This window comes from Dermacentor albipictus, chromosome 1 (genome assembly GCF_038994185.2).
Source record: "Dermacentor albipictus isolate Rhodes 1998 colony chromosome 1, USDA_Dalb.pri_finalv2, whole genome shotgun sequence".
Lineage (NCBI taxonomy): Eukaryota > Metazoa > Arthropoda > Arachnida > Ixodida > Ixodidae > Dermacentor > Dermacentor albipictus.
In genome coordinates, this window is record NC_091821.1 from 405,538,200 (window position 1) to 405,555,810 (window position 17,611).

General features: G+C 47.9%; 1 long non-coding RNA gene across 1 annotated transcript in view; it reads right to left on the reverse strand.

Annotated features, from left to right (window-relative positions):
- LOC135903545 (uncharacterized) overlaps positions 1 to 17,611 on the reverse strand; it is a 49,683-nt gene that overhangs the window by 6,446 nt on the left and 25,626 nt on the right. The window contains exons 2-3 of the long non-coding RNA XR_010564838.2: positions 8,855 to 9,147; positions 4,371 to 4,472 (exon numbers count right to left, since the gene is read on the reverse strand). This is a non-coding gene — a long non-coding RNA (uncharacterized lncRNA). The remainder of the gene's footprint in view (positions 1 to 4,370; positions 4,473 to 8,854; positions 9,148 to 17,611) is intronic.

The following is a 17,611-nucleotide window of genomic DNA, read 5'->3' on the forward strand; positions in this document are numbered from 1 at the left end:
AGCTCCGCTTACCACGATTAGACCTTCTGTGGAGTACTGTGCACTCTTCGATGGCGTGTAAATGGGATGCATTGCTGTTTAACTTTTTAGCTCAGAGTTATGTTGTAGTTTTTTAAATTTGATTAGCCGAGAAAAAAATGGCCAGGCTTAGCTTGGTTAAGCCAAGAATGCGTTGCATATTGCGCGGTCTTTTTTTTTTTTGAGAGCGAGGTATTGCTTGGCGGCACTCGATTTTCTCGGCAATACTTGGTTATACTTGGATTTACTCGGTAATACTTGGTTTAGTTATTTTAATTCTTGGTCATTCTGTGTGCAACTACCAGTAGTGAGGCGAGAAGTGCTGTAGCGGCTAGTTGGAGGAGCGGGAGTCAGGTGGTGGCTGCGGCCGCGCGCGACCGCGCCAGTTGGGGCCCAACTTTTCCTCCGTGACGTCACGCGCCGGTGCAGCGCCCCTAGCGGGAGGAGCGGGAGTCAGGTGGTGGCTGCGGCCGCACGCGACCGCGCGAGTTGGGGCCCAGCTTTTCCTCCGGCTGTCGTGACGTCACGCCACGTGGTTGCTCTAAAGGTCAATGGTGGCTGCCCGGCCGCGCCCAAGGGCTGAACTGAGTGATTGCAATATGCAACGCATAAAAACCTAAGGCCGACCAAAAACCCGAGGATACCTAGGCACGTCTTACGAGTTGTGAATGCGAAAGCAATTATGTACAATTGGACATCGCTGAGCAGTCCTTCTAGTTACGGACTTCTCGCGAACACGCGAGTGCGTTGAGACGCTTGACCAAAGCCTCTGAGATATTGGCTTGGCTTTGATTTGGCTTTATCGAGACGCAGTTGGAACGCCGGCGAGAGTTTGCGCGGTGAAGCAACGCGTGGATAACACAGGCTTCCGAGAGTGAGAGCGAGGGGACTGTGGCTTCGCTGCGATGCCCTCTCCCCTCACGCAAGCCCTAGCGTGCTATCGCTGCAGCAAGTGTTGCGTTTAGCCCGTTCTGCTCCACCGAGGCGCGCTCCTGACGTGTTGTCACAGCCAGAGGGAATTTAGGTGCTGTTTTTTGCTTGTCCAGACCACAGCTAGACACCGGTTTTTTTCGCTCAGTGGATCATTTCATTCTTTCTTTTCGGTGCATTCCACTTTATATGGGGCTGGAACTCTTGTGTGGGCTGCATAAGCAGCCCCAGATATGTCTCAGTGCTTTTTTTCTCTAGCTTTATATATGTGGCGAGTCATGTATTTTTTTAATCAAAACTGAATCATAAATGTAGTTGAGTAGAGCTTGTTGCTGGGCGAGTTGGTTGGAATCTAATGAATACATTGTTGCGCCAAAAAAAAAAATAATAAAGACTTGGGAAGGAAGAGTACGAAACAACAGACTGAGCGCTGATACTTCAACTGATTTTATTCTTACAGCAGAGCAGGGAGAATGAACAAATGCGCATGCGTACATCAGTGATGCCTAGAGCGCCTACAGTGACGTTTTTAACAGTTGCAACCCGTTTTCAAACAGAAAAACTGACGTGTCACTAATACAACTCGTGCCACCCTCTTTTATGTGAATTGCCTCCAAAAGTTCTCTTGCTAACGTATCACCACTCCTGCCAAGTTATCTTTATCTCACGCAGTAGTGGCTGGCATGTTCCTTCCAGGCAAACTGTGCAATGCGCAGGTAAATGCGCATTACTTTTGATGATTACAGACAATTCAAGCTCCCGGGCCCGGTCACTAACACATCTCCCCGTTTGTCCAACGTAGTATTTCCCACATTTTAGTAGTATTTCGTATATAACGCCCGTCACACATTTTACTTACTGTCTAATGTGCTTTTTCTGGCATCCTGACTTTTTGTCAACGCGGCTTTTGCGCGGACACAGTATAGCCAACTTGCGTGGTGCGGAGAAAACAACTGACACACCAAACCTAGTAGTGACTTTCTTCAAGTTGTGGGAAAGCTTGTGGACGTATGGCACCACTGCGGGTTTGCCTTGTTTTTGGCCGGGCCTAGGCGTATGCATTTTTCCCTTCACCTTCTGGAGCAATGTTTTAGACACCGCCCCAACGACCGAGCTCGGGTAGCCGGCTGTGTGTAGCCTCGCCAATCGCTTATCAAAGCTAGCCTGCATCGCGTGGGGGCACGACTTCATGAGAGCGGATTCAAGGCAAAGAGTGGCTATTGCTCTTTTAACTAGCTTTGAGTGTGCCGAATCATACCATAGCAATTCCTTCTGGGCACGTAGGCTATACTGCCAACATACGTGATTTTTGTCAAAAACTAAGGACAGATCTAAAAAATGAAGAGTGCCATGGGAAGAGATTTCATGTGTAAATAGCATGCCCTTCCCATGTAGTCTAAAAACATCTAAGACCTGGCTAATGCACTGGTCAACGGTAAAATCATGGTTACTTTTTAAAAGAATTAAAAAATGATCGACATATCTGAAAGCCTTAAGGTAGAACCTATCGTCAAAGGAACTGTGCAGGTCGCGGTCAATTGAAGCCAAGAAAATGTCACACAGCACAGGAGCGACGCAGGACCCTTTCCGTTGAACATACAATTCGTTGTTAAAAGAAATAAAAGTAGACTTTAAGTAAAATTCCAATAAAACCATAAAATTGTCAATGGATATGCCCACTAGATTCTGAAAATCTACTGGGTCATTGCGGTCAATACAATCCCTAACAGAGGCACACATTTCCTGTTGAGGCACTGAGTAAAACAAATTAACTACGTCTACAGAAAGAGCGTATGAGATAGAGGCGTTTCCTTTCAGGAATTGAATTACATCTCTGGAGCTCTTAGTCGTGAAAGGATCATTCACTGGCAACGATTTCAAGTTCTTTAAAAGAAACTGGCTAACTACCTGCTGCCAAGAGCCTTTCTCAGCGCTCAATCTGTCGTTTCGTACTCTTCGTTCCCAAGTCCTTATTTTCCTTTTTTGGCGCAACAATGTATTCATTTGATTCAAAAATACTTAGCATTTACTAACACGAGGCCACAATCTATTCTGTATATTATTCAGCAATCTAATATGCCTGTGAATCTTTCGAACAACGTCACAACACTATTCTTAAATTATTTACAGCGACTGAAGACGTACATCTGCGAGATTGCGCACAATTGAACTTTACTTTTATTATTTCTTGAACTATAAATAGCTTTATTAGCCCTTTATCTATCTAATTCGTGTTCAGTTACTTTCATAACAAGAACTATACAGCTAGAATTGTTAGTTGGGTTGACTCGATGAAATTAATGCTAATTTTTCTATATCAAGACCATTTTCAGTGAATTTATTAGATATATCTTAATTTAAAGTGTAATGCATTTTCGCTCATTGGCAGAACTGGCACAATTAAACGCTTCGATGCCAATGCACAACGCAGGGCTTAAGTGCTTCGCTGGCCTTAATGAAGTCAAAATCCATGGGCCGTGACTGCTTTCTTAGATTTTCAGTGTTGCAGCGGACGCCCTTATCATACTCGTTTTCGAATAACAGTATCACCGAGCGGCGTTCTCACGCTTCAGATTGATTATATAGTTCTGTGACTCTGGAGCCTGAAAAGAAGATGCTCAAAAGTAATGAGCAGAAGCCGCCCAGCGCGCACCTGTCGAGCAAATGTGTGTCCACATCTTCCGGGTAATCGAAATGGCCTCCGAGCCAGCTTCATTTGTGTCAATGGGGATAATTTAGGTCGAGGATAACTTCGCACTCTACGGGAAAGAATGAGATGCGACGCTGATATTAATTATCGCTTCCGTGATTCTATGGGTTAACGTCTGGTTTTCTCCATCGTTTACGGCAGTCGTTTATATTAGTTTTGGTGCGGACGAGAGAAATAATTATCAAACATTCCCGTCACGAGGGCTCAACTGCTAGAGAACCTACCGTACGCAAAAGCTAAAGGCTAGGAATTTCTGGAGTTCCCTCCGAACTTATCATTTGAGCTCATTATTAAAGCACTGCGAAATCTCCGAAATGCCTTTCGTTGTAAAACGGATACTACTTCACGCGAAAACCAGCTATGGCGTCGCTTTCTGCCGGTAAGGATTCCTATGACGACGTTTCAAGTTAAGTTGACGCGCTTTGTCACAGAATAGTGCTGTCCTTTGTGAGCATCGCCTGTTACAACCTAGCCAGTGCAGCATTGCATGTTGCATAAGGTGTTACTTACGTAGCGCTACTCGATATCTTTAAACGATAGGACGTCAAAATGCAAAGCAAGAAGGAATGGGCTTCACAACATAAAAATTGCATTGTACTCCCGCAACCATGGGCGAGTGCAATTAAATTGAGGTAGGAAGGAAATTAGGATAGGAATGTGCGATAGCTTTCTTCATTTGTCGTCGGGAAATTATCTGAAAATGAGCACCTACTTGAGGATGTGCCATCATTGCAAGGTTTTGTCAGGCGACCATGGAAATCAGTTCTCCTCGTGGCTTTTTTTGTGTGTGGCTATTAGATGTGGCAGTTCCATTCTGAAACATAGGAAGCATTCATCATGAGCACTAGAAGTGTCGAATATTTCGTTCTAGCATTTAAATTCGCGCAGTAACTTTAGTATTACCCCCTTATCTAATATACGTAAGTACTATTCACTTTCGGTATTCAAGTAAAAATAATGAAGTCTTGGGGAACTTGGTTGATTTGCCTATCTCTGCCATCTTAGAGACGTCCATGATACCATAAATATACCTTCTACAGCAGCGAAGCATGCCAAAACAGAGGACACGAAACATTTGCCGTTGGCAATATTTTGTTTAGTGTTAACTCTTGCGCGAACCTACTGCGCATAATTTCACAGTCTCGTGGGAAACTTATAATGCGAGGTAAGGTCCTTGGAAGATTACGTTTTCTCTTCAGACCCACGAGAGAGATGTAAAAGAGGCGCCGAGATAATGGTCCAATATTTGCTATGTTCTTTCCATCTTGAATCAGCTCCTCTACGCCAACGTAGTGCTCGGTGTCACGGTCCTTGTCTCGACAATATCTGATTACGACCTCTGAACTGCCGCCAGAAGTGCGGTACAATCCCTAGCAGTTCCGTCACAAAAGTGGATTCGCTGTGGCAAGGAGAATAGCCCGTCGCCCGCGCAGTCGGGAATGCGATGGCGCCAGACCACAGTCTTACTCAGGCTCTCCAGATGTGGATGCGATAAAGCCAAGCCTCTGTAGCGAGTGAGTGGCCTTTGTAAGAACACCGGACGTGATAAGAATGTTTTATCAAATGCCCTCTCAAGAATGCGCGCATACACAAAGTGGCCCCATTGGTGTAAACGATTTCTGAAGCATTCGCGCTTTCACGTACGTTTGAAATCATCGCTTCTCTCGGCCTGCAGCTGGGGCACTGTGACTGCGATGTTATGAGACAAGGTCACGTGCGCTTATCCAGGCCGCTGCACTACATTCAAATCGGCGCCGAACGCAAGGATGCTTGTGTTCTGAGATATAGGCGGATGTTGAGAAAACCCGCAGGTGATCACATATAATACGAAGACCCCTACTGCGGCGCCTCTGGGAGCTCCGGCCTTTCCTTGAGACGTTATGCCTCATTAATTATTATAACAACTACTGCTACTAGAACGCCTCTTCGGGTTGAAGGATGGCCTAGAAACAGAAATGGCAGGCATAAGTTTTGCGTTAGCTTCACTGGCCTTCAAGTGTTGGCATAAGTAGGTGCCCTTAATCAGTCATACGTAACACAGTTTGCATGAAATTTGAACCATTGCATGTCCCCTTTTCTAATTCAGTTAGTGCCTTGGAATAGTCTACCGTAAGGAAACTGAAGCAAACAAACCGTCGAAGATTTTAAGCGTCGCCTGACATGGTCACTGTACGCAGCGACAACTTTATGTTCTCTAAACACAATTTGTTTCCTACGCTCCTGCATGTAGCTCGCAAATTAAACATGTGTTGACTATGTAGCGTAGAAAACTGCGCAGTTAATTCTTTTCTTCTTTTGTTCAAGGATTTTTTTTATGTTGAGTCAAAAAGCGGGCAGATCCTACGCCCTGTGGGAATTGCTGTTCTGCGAAGCAGTAAGTGGGGAGCCTACCAAGTTAAAGAAACAACCACGAGAGCACCAAGACGCAGATGGCTGCTTCATGACTATAATGACATGCATGCTATGCCATGCATGTTATCACATGTTATGTCATGACTTAATGAGATGCATGAACGTCGTGACATTCATGCCATGACCTATTATTTATGTTCGTCATACACTCTGGTCATACCATGCCAATTTTGGTACAAACTAAGACGTAGGCGGCTGTTTCATGACCTACATGACACGCATGTCTTGACATTGTATCATTTATGTTCGTCGTACACTCTTGTCCTACTATGCCAATTGTGGTGCATGCCAAGTTGAGGAAACGACCATGAGAGCACCAAGACGTAGGCGGCTGTTTCATGACCTTAATGACACACATGTCATGATATTCACGTCATGACCGATCATTTATGTTCGCCATACGCTCTTGTGATACAAAACAGTTTTCGTATATACGAAGCTAACAAAACTACCATGAGAACGCCAAGACGTGCGCGGCTATATAGATACTGTCAAAGTGGCAAACATTCACCAAGCAATGCTTCGCATTTAAAAGTCGCTTAGTAAACTTAATGTTTTTCTTGCCGTATCTAGTTTTCTAGCTTTCTGGTGCCCGTGTCTGGTTTTCCTGCTGCCGTAAATAAAGATGGCGTCCCTGAGTTGCAACACCTCAACGGCGCCAACGGCGGAAACTACGCCGCGTTGAATGACTCCACCTGCTGTGTCACAGCAGGTCATTTCCAACGAATTTTCGAACCAGAAGCTCTTCATACATACCAATAAAATGATGCGGAACGTCGGCGCACAAGTAGGAAAAAGCCACCAGAAAATGCATCAACCTTGAATAATTATCGCAAGGCACTCAACACATCGTTGACAGAGAACTAATGTAGTAGAATGTTACTTTGTGCATATTTCAGTTAGCTATTACCGTTACTCTGTAATTAGGTGTGTATATTGAGCAGTCGATCACATTGTGATCTCCTCCCTTCCCAAAAAGAATAGTCGAATGGCTCGCTCTTAGCAAATGCTGTACTTAATTGTTGGCCGCAATACTACTAGAAATTACATCACCTTGTCACTGCTGGCCTTCGCAGCACGTCCAACTTCCTCTCAAACGTGGTTGTGTCTAAATGACCATCATTAACATTCTGCAGCACATTGTTAGGTAAAGAAATACAAATTAAGCATCGAGGGAGTTTAATTCAACAAAGGCGAGTGTCTAGCTATTTCTTTTTCTTTGTTCTCATAAGTCACACCCTGCCAAAACAAATTGCTGGTGTTGAATATTCAAAGCAGAGCGTGCTGACTGCGCACAACGCACTTGCATGAATGTTACATGTACAAGAAGCATTGAATAAAGTAACCTGCATTTATTACAGAAACAAAAGAATACCATGTGTCGAATAATTGCATGTAATTCACTGTGCGGAACCTGATGACTCGCCAGTTCCACCTAGTGCCTTGGCAATAGGCCTTGAATAATGCCTATGAATGCCTTTTGTTGTGCAGCAAGTAAACGACGAAATTCAGCCCATTCTCGTCTCTTTTCTTGCTTCTCTGAAACTCGCATTCGTCTTTTCAGTTTTCTCTTTCTGCACGTGCTTTGCGATCCCCTCCCCTTTCACGAGTCATCATCATTGCATGCTTTTTCTCCCAAGCTAGCCGTTTCTCTTCAAGAGCAAGTTTACTCTCCTCAAGGACAAGTTTACGTGATTCCATTCCTACCTCTTTGTCTTTCATTATCACGTCGTGTTTCATCCTTATCAGCAAGACGTCGTAGTTCGCTTGCTTTTGCTGTCTTTTTCCTGCGTAGCGATAAGCATTAAAAAACTAAGCGTCCTATGAGGTTTCCAATGCATTTCTTACAATTTCTGCCCAAGCCCATTACACTCGAAACTTCATTCCTACTTCATGTGCGGAGCCTTATCCTTCATAATTTAGCAACCTCACAGTGATTGTTCAGCTTACCATTAAATGTACTTGGCTCACAATATTTTTGCTGAAATTGTATTGCATTATTGAGTCACTTGCAGCTCCTGACACTATTAAAGTATATATGACAATGAAATTTGTTTAACACAACTCATTTAAGTTCGCCGAGACCTATTTCAACTGAATAATGTCATCAAACACTCTTATGCACTGGCAACCCTACATTAGCATTGATTCGGCATACATTGTAGCAAACCATGTCTGGTGACCAAAATAACGAACCGTACTTGATCTATCGTCACTTCTCTTCTTATGTATGGCTCTAACCTTTTTTACATTATTTTGAGTAGCAGCTTAGTTCTATGAGATATTAACGCAATCATTTTATAACACAAACATTATTTTTGGCAACTAACTTTTTACGTAGCAGGATAAAAATACATCCAATCAAGAGTATCAGCCACTCTGCAATTTTATAAGTTCTGTAGCATAACTTACGAATACCTTGTTCGTTGTGGTCTAATTTTCTCGATGTTCTCCATACGGGTGTAGACTGAAACACTTGCGTGCCCGCCTGTAACTGCTGTAAAGCCCACATAACTTCTTTGGCTGAAACTGTCACTCCCAGTTCATATTTTATATCTACACAACGGTACTAATTGCCTTTCTTTGCATTTGTTACTTCAATCAACCGACTGTATGGATTGCTGCTGGCCGTCAGTATATCACATGTTGAGTCTGGCCCAATAACCGAAGTCTGTGCAAGAATGGTTGCCTGCATGTCAGCAGGCTCCCTGTGTTGGCATATCTCCTACGGACGGCACGCAGGCCCTTCCATCGGACCAAAATATGACCTCACAAAATACCTACCGCGCCCAGAGCAGCTTTATGGGGTTTGAGAGTGCGTCGGTTCACCTCCAGGTGGGTTGGTGCATCTACCCCCTCCTGCTGCGGGGACAGCCGCTGCATATGCATTCTTCGTGGGAACGGGCGCTGCGGGAACAGGCGCTGCACTGGTGGATGGAAGGCAGAGAGGCTCAGTAGAGGCTGGTCGGTCGACGCTCGTCACGCCACCACAGGTGTCTTCATCCCGCTCCCCATCGTCGTCAACCGAATGATCATTCGGTTGAACAGCTGTGCCAGCGTGGCGTCTTCACTGGTGCCTGCAAGCACAGGGCACACGAGCGTACTTCAAGTACAGCATGCTCGCCATATGCAAGAAATAACCTCACAGCCTTGGGATTCGTAGTAACAATTGGTGCAGCAGACAAACATGAAAAGCACACGAACCGGCAACGTCAAAACCGTCATCGGTGCTGTAACCCTCTGGGTCGACAACCGTGCTACGTTCTGCGTATCTGCTTGCATGCAGATCTCTGGTATAGCTGGCGATTGTCTTGCGAATGCGTTTGAATCTGCATTCAAGGACTTGCTCATCTTTCTTGCTGCGCGTACTTTGTATGGAGTGCCTTCGATGAGGCTGAGGATATCTTGCGGCAGTTCATCCCGTTCCCGTTATTATGCGAAGCATATTAACGTAGGTTTCGGGCCTTCGCGCGACGCCCGGCGGTGGCCACCATTGACCCTGAAGTGGGGTCACGTGACATGACGTCACGTGATGACATCATACAGGCTGCAGATGGGGCCTCATATCGAGCCGTCAGTCACCTCCCGGCGGTGGCCACCATTGACCTACAAGTGACCTTCAAGTAGGTCACGTGACATGACGTCACGTGATGACGTCACACCGGCTGCAGATGGGGCCTCATATCGCGCCGTCGGTCGCCTCCCGGCGGTGGCCACTATTGACCCTGAAGTGAGATCACATGATGTGACGTCACGTTATGACGTCACACCGGCTGCAGATGGGGCCTCATATCGCGCCGTCGGACGTAGCCCGGCGGAGGCCTCCACGCTTCGGCTCGCGCCGACGCGCGCGACGCGGCGGCGGCCCCACCATCGCTGCATCACGTGATATGTGACGTCATGCCAGGGATGAAGCGGCGCGCGCCCGCCGTCGCGTCAGTCTCTGTGCCCGCAACCGCGCCAGCGTCTTTGCGCCGGGCGTGTATGCGGTCAAGATGCCTCCAAACGCTAAGGATACGCTAAGGTTAAGCCCAGTGGATGCTTCGCATCCACTGGGCTTAACCTTGATAAGCCTCCAATTTTTTTGGTTCCTTGCCTACAAACAGCCTACGCACGAAATTCACGCTCGCGTAATGCCCACGTTGCAGCATGCAATGAAGGCACCAGCCGTACTTTTTTTTTATTTCGCCGGTCTTTGTGGAACAACGTCCTAGGAGCAGGTTCTTGCGCCCGCGAATGCTGCACTCTGAAAACGGCTTCTTCAGCGCGTTTTTAGACACCAGGGGAGATATTTTGTAAAAGTCCACCTAGTGGACTGTCCATTTCGGCCGTTCCCCATTGGCTAGGGCCGTTCTTATACTCCTCGTTCATACAGCTGCATCCAATCAGCAGCAGCCGAAATTCAAAGTCCACTAGGTGGACTCTAACAGAATACCCCCCTCTTCCCACTTGTCGGGATGCCGGAATGGGTCGGCTGTCTGCACTTCCGCCAGCATGGCCACATCGTCTTTTAACGTGAAGTACACACAATTTGCCCAAGGTTTGATGTTGCTATCCACGTAGGACGCCATTACAGTCATTTTGCACTCTCGTTTCTCGTTTGTTCGAGGTCTCGCGAGAACGTCACGTATCAAGCTTTGCGGTACGTGCCACGGTACGTACGCAGCGTCTTGTTACGGGCGTAGGCATGCATCCGTGAAACAGATACGTTACGTTCTGCGCATGCGCACTTCCCTCCCGCAGGCTTACAGCGTGCACAGTGTTGTTACGTACGCCCAACTAAAAGTGTCTAATATAGTCCAACGAAACATGGACACGAGCCACACATCACGTCACGTTGGCGACACAGCAGACTCAAAGCCAGATCCAAGCCCTTACGGGTGAAGTACAAAAGCAAAGGGCAGAATTAGTAGCCATCGGAGAATGGCAACTAAAAGCAGAGGAACAACTCGACCACCTCCAACATGGCCAGAGGCGCACAAAATGAGTCTTTAATCTGGCAGTGGAACTGTCGCGGCTTCCAACGCAAGCGAGCGTTAGTGCAACAGTACTTGACGCTATTAGATGAGAAACCGCTAGCTATAGCCCTGCAGGAGACGGGCAAGGCAGCACAACTTTCGGGATACCAAGCTTTTTCAAGTGACAGGGGTGAGAAATCTCGCGTCACTACGTTCATTAAGAGGAATATTGCGGCAATCGTGCACGAAATCAGCTCGAGAGACATTGAGGCAGTGCTCCTAGAAATTATTACGGGACGAAAAGAGGAACCGAGCGTGTTCCTATTAAACTTGTACAGCACTCCACAGCAGAGAAAGGTGCGATTCAGGGCCCTCTTCCGCAAAGCTATTCAGGCAGCCGGGATAAATCCCTTACTAATAGTAGGTGACTTTAATGCAGCGCATCCGGAATGGGGTTACGCTAAACAAGATCCAAAAGGCAGGCAGCTATGGGAGGATGCGCACGAGCTAGGACTCACCCTACACACGGACCCTAGCTGTCCGACCAGGGTGGGTAACAGCGTGTGCGCAGACACCTCCCCTGACCTGACCTTCTCAAAAAATATGACAGATCTGAATTGGAAAAACTCGGAGCTCAATTTCGGAAGTGATCATTTCATTCTGGCCTCGATCCTTAAAAAAGGGGTGAAGACGCGTCGTGTGCGTCAACCGAGGATCACCGAATGGGGATTATTTAGGGAGAAACGAGAGAAAGCTGCCATAGGGAAAATCACAAACATAGAGAAATGGACGGAGGTCATCGCGCGTCACGTTGAAGAGGCAACCAAGACGATTGAAGGGGACGATGCCCCGGAAATAATGGATAGCAAACTGCTTCACATGTGGGAGGCAAAACGCGGTATGGAGCGCAGACTAAAGAAGCAAAAATGGAACCGTAATCTTAGAAGGCGGATTGCTAGACATAACAAAGAAATTGAAAATTACGCGATTAAATTATGCGAACAGAATTGGTGCAGCAGATGCGACGAGATGGAGAGGGGCATGAGCCTTTCCAAAACGTGGGGTCTGCTGAGACACCTATTAGATCCGACCAATTCGAAAACCCTATCGGGAATTAGATTATCAAAAGCCAGGCACGCGTATGAGGGTACAGACGCGGAATTTATGGACAAACTGATCACCATGTACATTGGCGATACGCTTAGCACCCCCCTCCCGGAATATGACGGAGCCCCCAATGAGGAGCTCGACGCACCCATCACGGAGGCTGAGGTCAGGGCAGTAATATTGGGACTAAAAACCAAATCAGCCCCGGGCCCTGACGGGATAACAAACAAAATTCTAAGAAATCTGGACGATGCCTCCATCAGCGCTCTGACGGAGTACATGCAAGAAATTTGGACTAAAGGCCACTTGCCACGGCAATGGAAGATGGCAAACGTGATCCTAATTCCAAAGCCGGGCAAACCCCCTAAACTAGAAAATCTAAGACCCATTTCCCTAACCTCATGCATGGGGAAATTGATGGAGCGCGTAGTCCAGACCAGACTGACGCACTTTATGGAGCAGAACGATCTGTGGCCGCACGAGATCATCGGCTTCCGACCGGGCTTGTGTACGCAGGACGTGATGCTCCGACTAAAACATGACATCATTGACTCACGTTCTAGAGACGCCAAGGTAATCCTCGGCCTGGACTTGACAAAGGCTTTTGATAATGTTAAACACGAAGCGATACTCCGCGGTCTCCAAGAAATCGGGGTAGGCGCGCGAACATTCGACTATGTAAAGGACTTTCTGTCAGACAGAACTGCCTGCATGAAGTTCCAAGATATTGAATCTCCAACACTGAAATTAGGAAGCAGGGGCACGCCGCAAGGCTCAGTTCTTTCCCCGTTCCTCTTCAATGTGGCGATGAGGGGCCTCCCCGAAGCTCTGAGAAACATACAGGGACTAAATTTCAGTATTTATGCGGATGACATCACCCTCTGGACCAATCAGGGGAGCGATGCTAGCATCGAGGAGCGCCTGCAGGCGGCGGCGGATACTGTCGTGCACTATGCTGCCGGTAGGGGTCTGTCGTGCTCACCGCAAAAATCGGAGTTATTCGTCTACAACCCAAAGTCGCTCCGGTGCAAGCGTAGCTGGGAATTTGACATTAAAATAGAGGGGAAACCAGTCCCAAAGGTTAACCAAATCAGAATCCTAGGACTTTTCATACAGGAAAACGGATATAATGATGGGACAATCAAAAATCTAGAGGGCTTTGCCACGCAAGCACTTGGCATATTTAGAAGGGTCGCGCTGAAAGGACGAGGCCTGAAGGAAAGAAGCTTGCTTAAACTAACCCAAGCATACGTAATAAGCCGCGTGTGCTATGCCACGCCTTTCTTAAACATCAGGTCAGAGGAGAGGAGGAAACTCGACTCGCTCATTCGACGGTGCATAAAGAGGGCCTTAGGCTTACCAATTACCACCTCCACAGAAAAGCTCCTCTCTATGGGAGTGCACAATACCTGGGACGAAATAGCGGAGGCTGTCAGAATTTCGCAGCTTGAAAGATTAAGCCGAACGACCACGGGCAGAGCTATTCTCGATATGGTAGGCCTGCAAACAGACAGGGGACTACGAGGCAAGACAAACATCCCGCTGGACTGCCGAGAAAATATAATCATTCCTCCCCTCCCTCGTAACATGCATCCCATATTCCACACGGAGAGGAGGGAAAAAAGAGCAGAAGCACTAATCAAACGCTTTGATTCAATGAACAGCAAGTCAGTTGCGTACGTGGACGCGGCAAGTGGCATGTCGGGTGCGGCGGTCGCCTCGGTGGTCGACGGCCGAGGTGCCCCCGTATCGGCCGCCACCATTAGAAGCCGCAACTCGGAAACGGCTGAAGTTGCGATAGCGCTCGCTTGCGTGGGAACGGAAGCAAATTTCATAATTAGCGATAGCAAAACGGCCATCTGGAATTTTGGAAAGGGCAGGATTTCGCCCGAAGCGGCAAGGGTTCTGGCCAGTAGACGGCTGAACAGAAAAATTAGCCTAATTTGGACCCCTGCACACACGTCCGTTCCTGGCAACGAGGCGGCCCACGAGTTAGCCCGAGCTCTCTACTTCCGGGTGGCTGTGGAACCGCCCGACTGCCGGAACATGGACGAGCGTGTGCAAAATTATACGGAGATTGTCGAAAATTATCGGCTACGCAGGAGACTGGTGCCACCACCGGATAAAAGTCTAAACAATAGAGAGGCAGTCGCATGGCGGCGCCTGCAAGCTGGGAACTTCGTAAACCCGGTCTGGGCATACCATGTTATGCATGACAGAGAAACCGATAAGTGCAAACACTGTGGGGCGAGAGGGACCCTCGATCACATAATCTGGGAATGCGCTAGCTCACCAGGGGCTAAAGCAAACATAAATTGTAGAGAGGCCTGGGAAGCCCTGCTGCGGAGCGAGGACCCTACTCCACAGCAACACGCCATCCGCCTGGCGGAAGAAGCCGCGAAGAGTCAAGACCTCTTTGCTTGCTTCTAATCGCGGAGGTTCCGGCCCCCGTCCCCAAGGCCTGTGTGCCGGGGACGGGGAGTAGGGGCCTCCTTATCCGGCGGTACAATAAAGTTGCTATCATCATCATCATCAACAAACCTATGGTTTACTTTTCATCCAGATATATTTTCTCGCTAAAGGTGGTCCATGAACAGCTTCTATAGTTCAACTGGTGGTCCGACACACTGGCGCCGCCAACGTAACCGGATGCAGCCAACGCGCTCCGACGCGGCCAAAGTCTAACGACGCTCGCCCGCCGGCTGATAACATCGGACTATAAACGCGCAATAAATTAGAATCGCCCGAACCGAGGCAGTCCGCCAGCAACGAGAGAAAGATATCGAGCTGAGGGAGCGGGACGCCGAAACAATCCGGTACCGTTACCTGTTTGTTACTTAACCGTGACGAAGGTCAGGTGAACGCAGGAAAAGTTTCACTTATCCCCATTTTCCGGTAGGGGAAGGGTTGGCCATATTTTTGGTTAAAGAGAGACCTTGTAACAGAGTAAGAAACCGATAGGAAGAGACAAAAGGGGCTTGTGCGCATAGCATGTACAGGGAACAAAGAAACATATGAACTGTTCAGCAAGACGTAAGGCCAGATAAGATATAGCAAAAGTAATGAATAATGTTCTTTCTGTAGAATCATTTCACCCTTGCGTCTCGTTACACTGGGCACAAAGCTTCTCGAAAAAAAAAATGAAGCCGCAGTTTCGCAGACGAAGCATCGACTGTGATAGCAAACTAGTGGGCAGCTATACGAAGTAAGAATAGTAGTTTTATCGGCCGTATAAACTTGTAAACATAGGCATACTATAGTCACGGACTACTTTCAGTGGCTATGAAGAGGAAGCTATGGGCGCGTGGCTTCTGCGCATGTGTTACCGGGCGAAGTAGCCCGGCAGCGTTTGACAGTGTTTTTGGGTGCTCGGAAGAGACGCTGCATCGACGCAGCTTCCACGTGCGACGGTTTGGCGTTTCCCCAGACGCGGTAGGGAAAAGCCGCAATATCGCCCTCTGTGGTGTGTTCTGTCTTATTTAACTGTCGCTAATAGAGTGTTCGTGCTTTCTTTTTCCCCAGCCTAAACTAACGTCGGGAAATGTGGGACTCTTTTAAGAAGTGCTCTCACAGAAAGTTGTCCGCAAGCATAACAAAATTAACAAGCACGGTGTCACGCGTTCACAAACCAGTATGAACACACCTCGCTCGATGACCGTGGAAACTCTCTGTCCAAACGTTGCAGTGAGGAAACGCGGCAGCAGCAGTGAGCGAATTGACCTTCGTGCAGCCGCTCTCATCAACGCGAACTACGCCTTGAAAACACAGCGCAGACCGGACTCAGTAACCGTCGCAGATGGCTTTCAAGATACAGCGGCCCGGCCGGGCGCGTGCGGCCGCCTGGGCTGCCTAGAGTATAACGCGCCCCCCACCTCTCCTTACTTTACCTTCGAAGCCTAGCGCGCGACGGAAGGCGGCGCGCTTCCTCCTCGCTTTCCGCCGTTCCGTGAGCGATATTGAGCTGTGACCGCCGGCTTACCCTCGCACGCTTTCACGCGCACATACAACACATGACTCGCGGAGACGATTTCATCGCACGTGGGCATTATACGGAACCTCTAGGTGACGCCGACGCGGACACCGACGGCGGAAATGCGCCTGAAGTGTCCACATCATTGCTCTCGCAATAAAAGGCAAGACGCCGCCAATAAGACCTTAATCCACGTGCTGAGCTGTCACAAAGATAATTGGTGTTCTACCCCGAAGCACGCATTCTTATTTAGTTAGTTATTTATGTATTTAGTATTACAATTTTCTCGAAGTACTTAATGAGGAAATTGATTGGCTCTAACAACGAAAGTTGTATGTAGCTCATGATAGAAAATAACCCTAATTGATAGCACACCTTCTCAATCGAGTCCTACTGTTTCGCAGTATATCAATCACATATATGAATGTATGCTGACTTTGGACTTTACCTGACAGGAAGCGGGCACTGCATGCAAGAGTTTTTTCTCAGAGGCACTCTTCGAGCTAAGCTGATGAAAACTGATCATTAATGTTAATGCGCAGTTTTCTTTGATATCTGCTTATACAATGTACAGTAGGCATACATAGGCTCTGTGAGCAGCTGACAACGTGATGGTAATAATTATATGTTTTCTTTACCTCTGACACCTATAGTAGCATTAAAATAAATTCACCGATTCGTATATTGCACAATAAGGAGATGCGTGACGGACTAAGCCAGAAATTTCCGACCTAAAATTCATGTACACCAATGTCGAATGTTTCCGCTCGCTGTGAAACTTTTCCAGGCTGCATCACACCTTCTTCGCCTTGGCACACTGTGATTGCGGATCTATACTTGTGGAAATTGAATAAGACCGAGAGGGGAGGGATCGATGAAACGAAAGAGAAACGATGTCCGCAGAGGACCGCAACAAAGTATCGTTGTCACAAAGCACAGCCTGCTGGGGCGAACAAACAGAAGTCACGCAGGCAAGGCGTATCAGCGCTTCGAAACAACCCCAAAACACGCGCAGAAGGAGCGACGAAGGAAAGTGCAACCGACGGAGCCAACGCAAAACGATGTCCCGGGTGGTCTACCAGCGTCGCTCCGGAGAGTGAGATATCGCTAGGATCTCGTTTCGACCAGTGAGTGTGCGCGCGCGCGTGTGTGTTCGTAGTGTGCAGGAAATGCCAGCGGGAAAGCGAGCAGGGAAGGGGAGAAGAAGCGCGCGATGCCAAACGCTTTCGGGGCGAGAAAGGCGTCGAAAGGCCGGCGGCAACCGCGAGGCTCTCACCTCGCCATCGTTTTGAACCCGCGCGGCGGACGATTTCGTTTTCATGAAGGCAGGAGCGACCTTTCCGAAACGCTATCTTTCTAGGATGCCAACCCGCATATGCCTCTAGAATATCTTAACGCTCGCCGGTAGCTGTGGCGGGGACCACCCGAGGAGGAAAGAAAATCCCTCGCTCGTTTCGCACTGCCGGCCCGCTGGGTGGATCCAGATTACCCCCTTTGATATCGGGG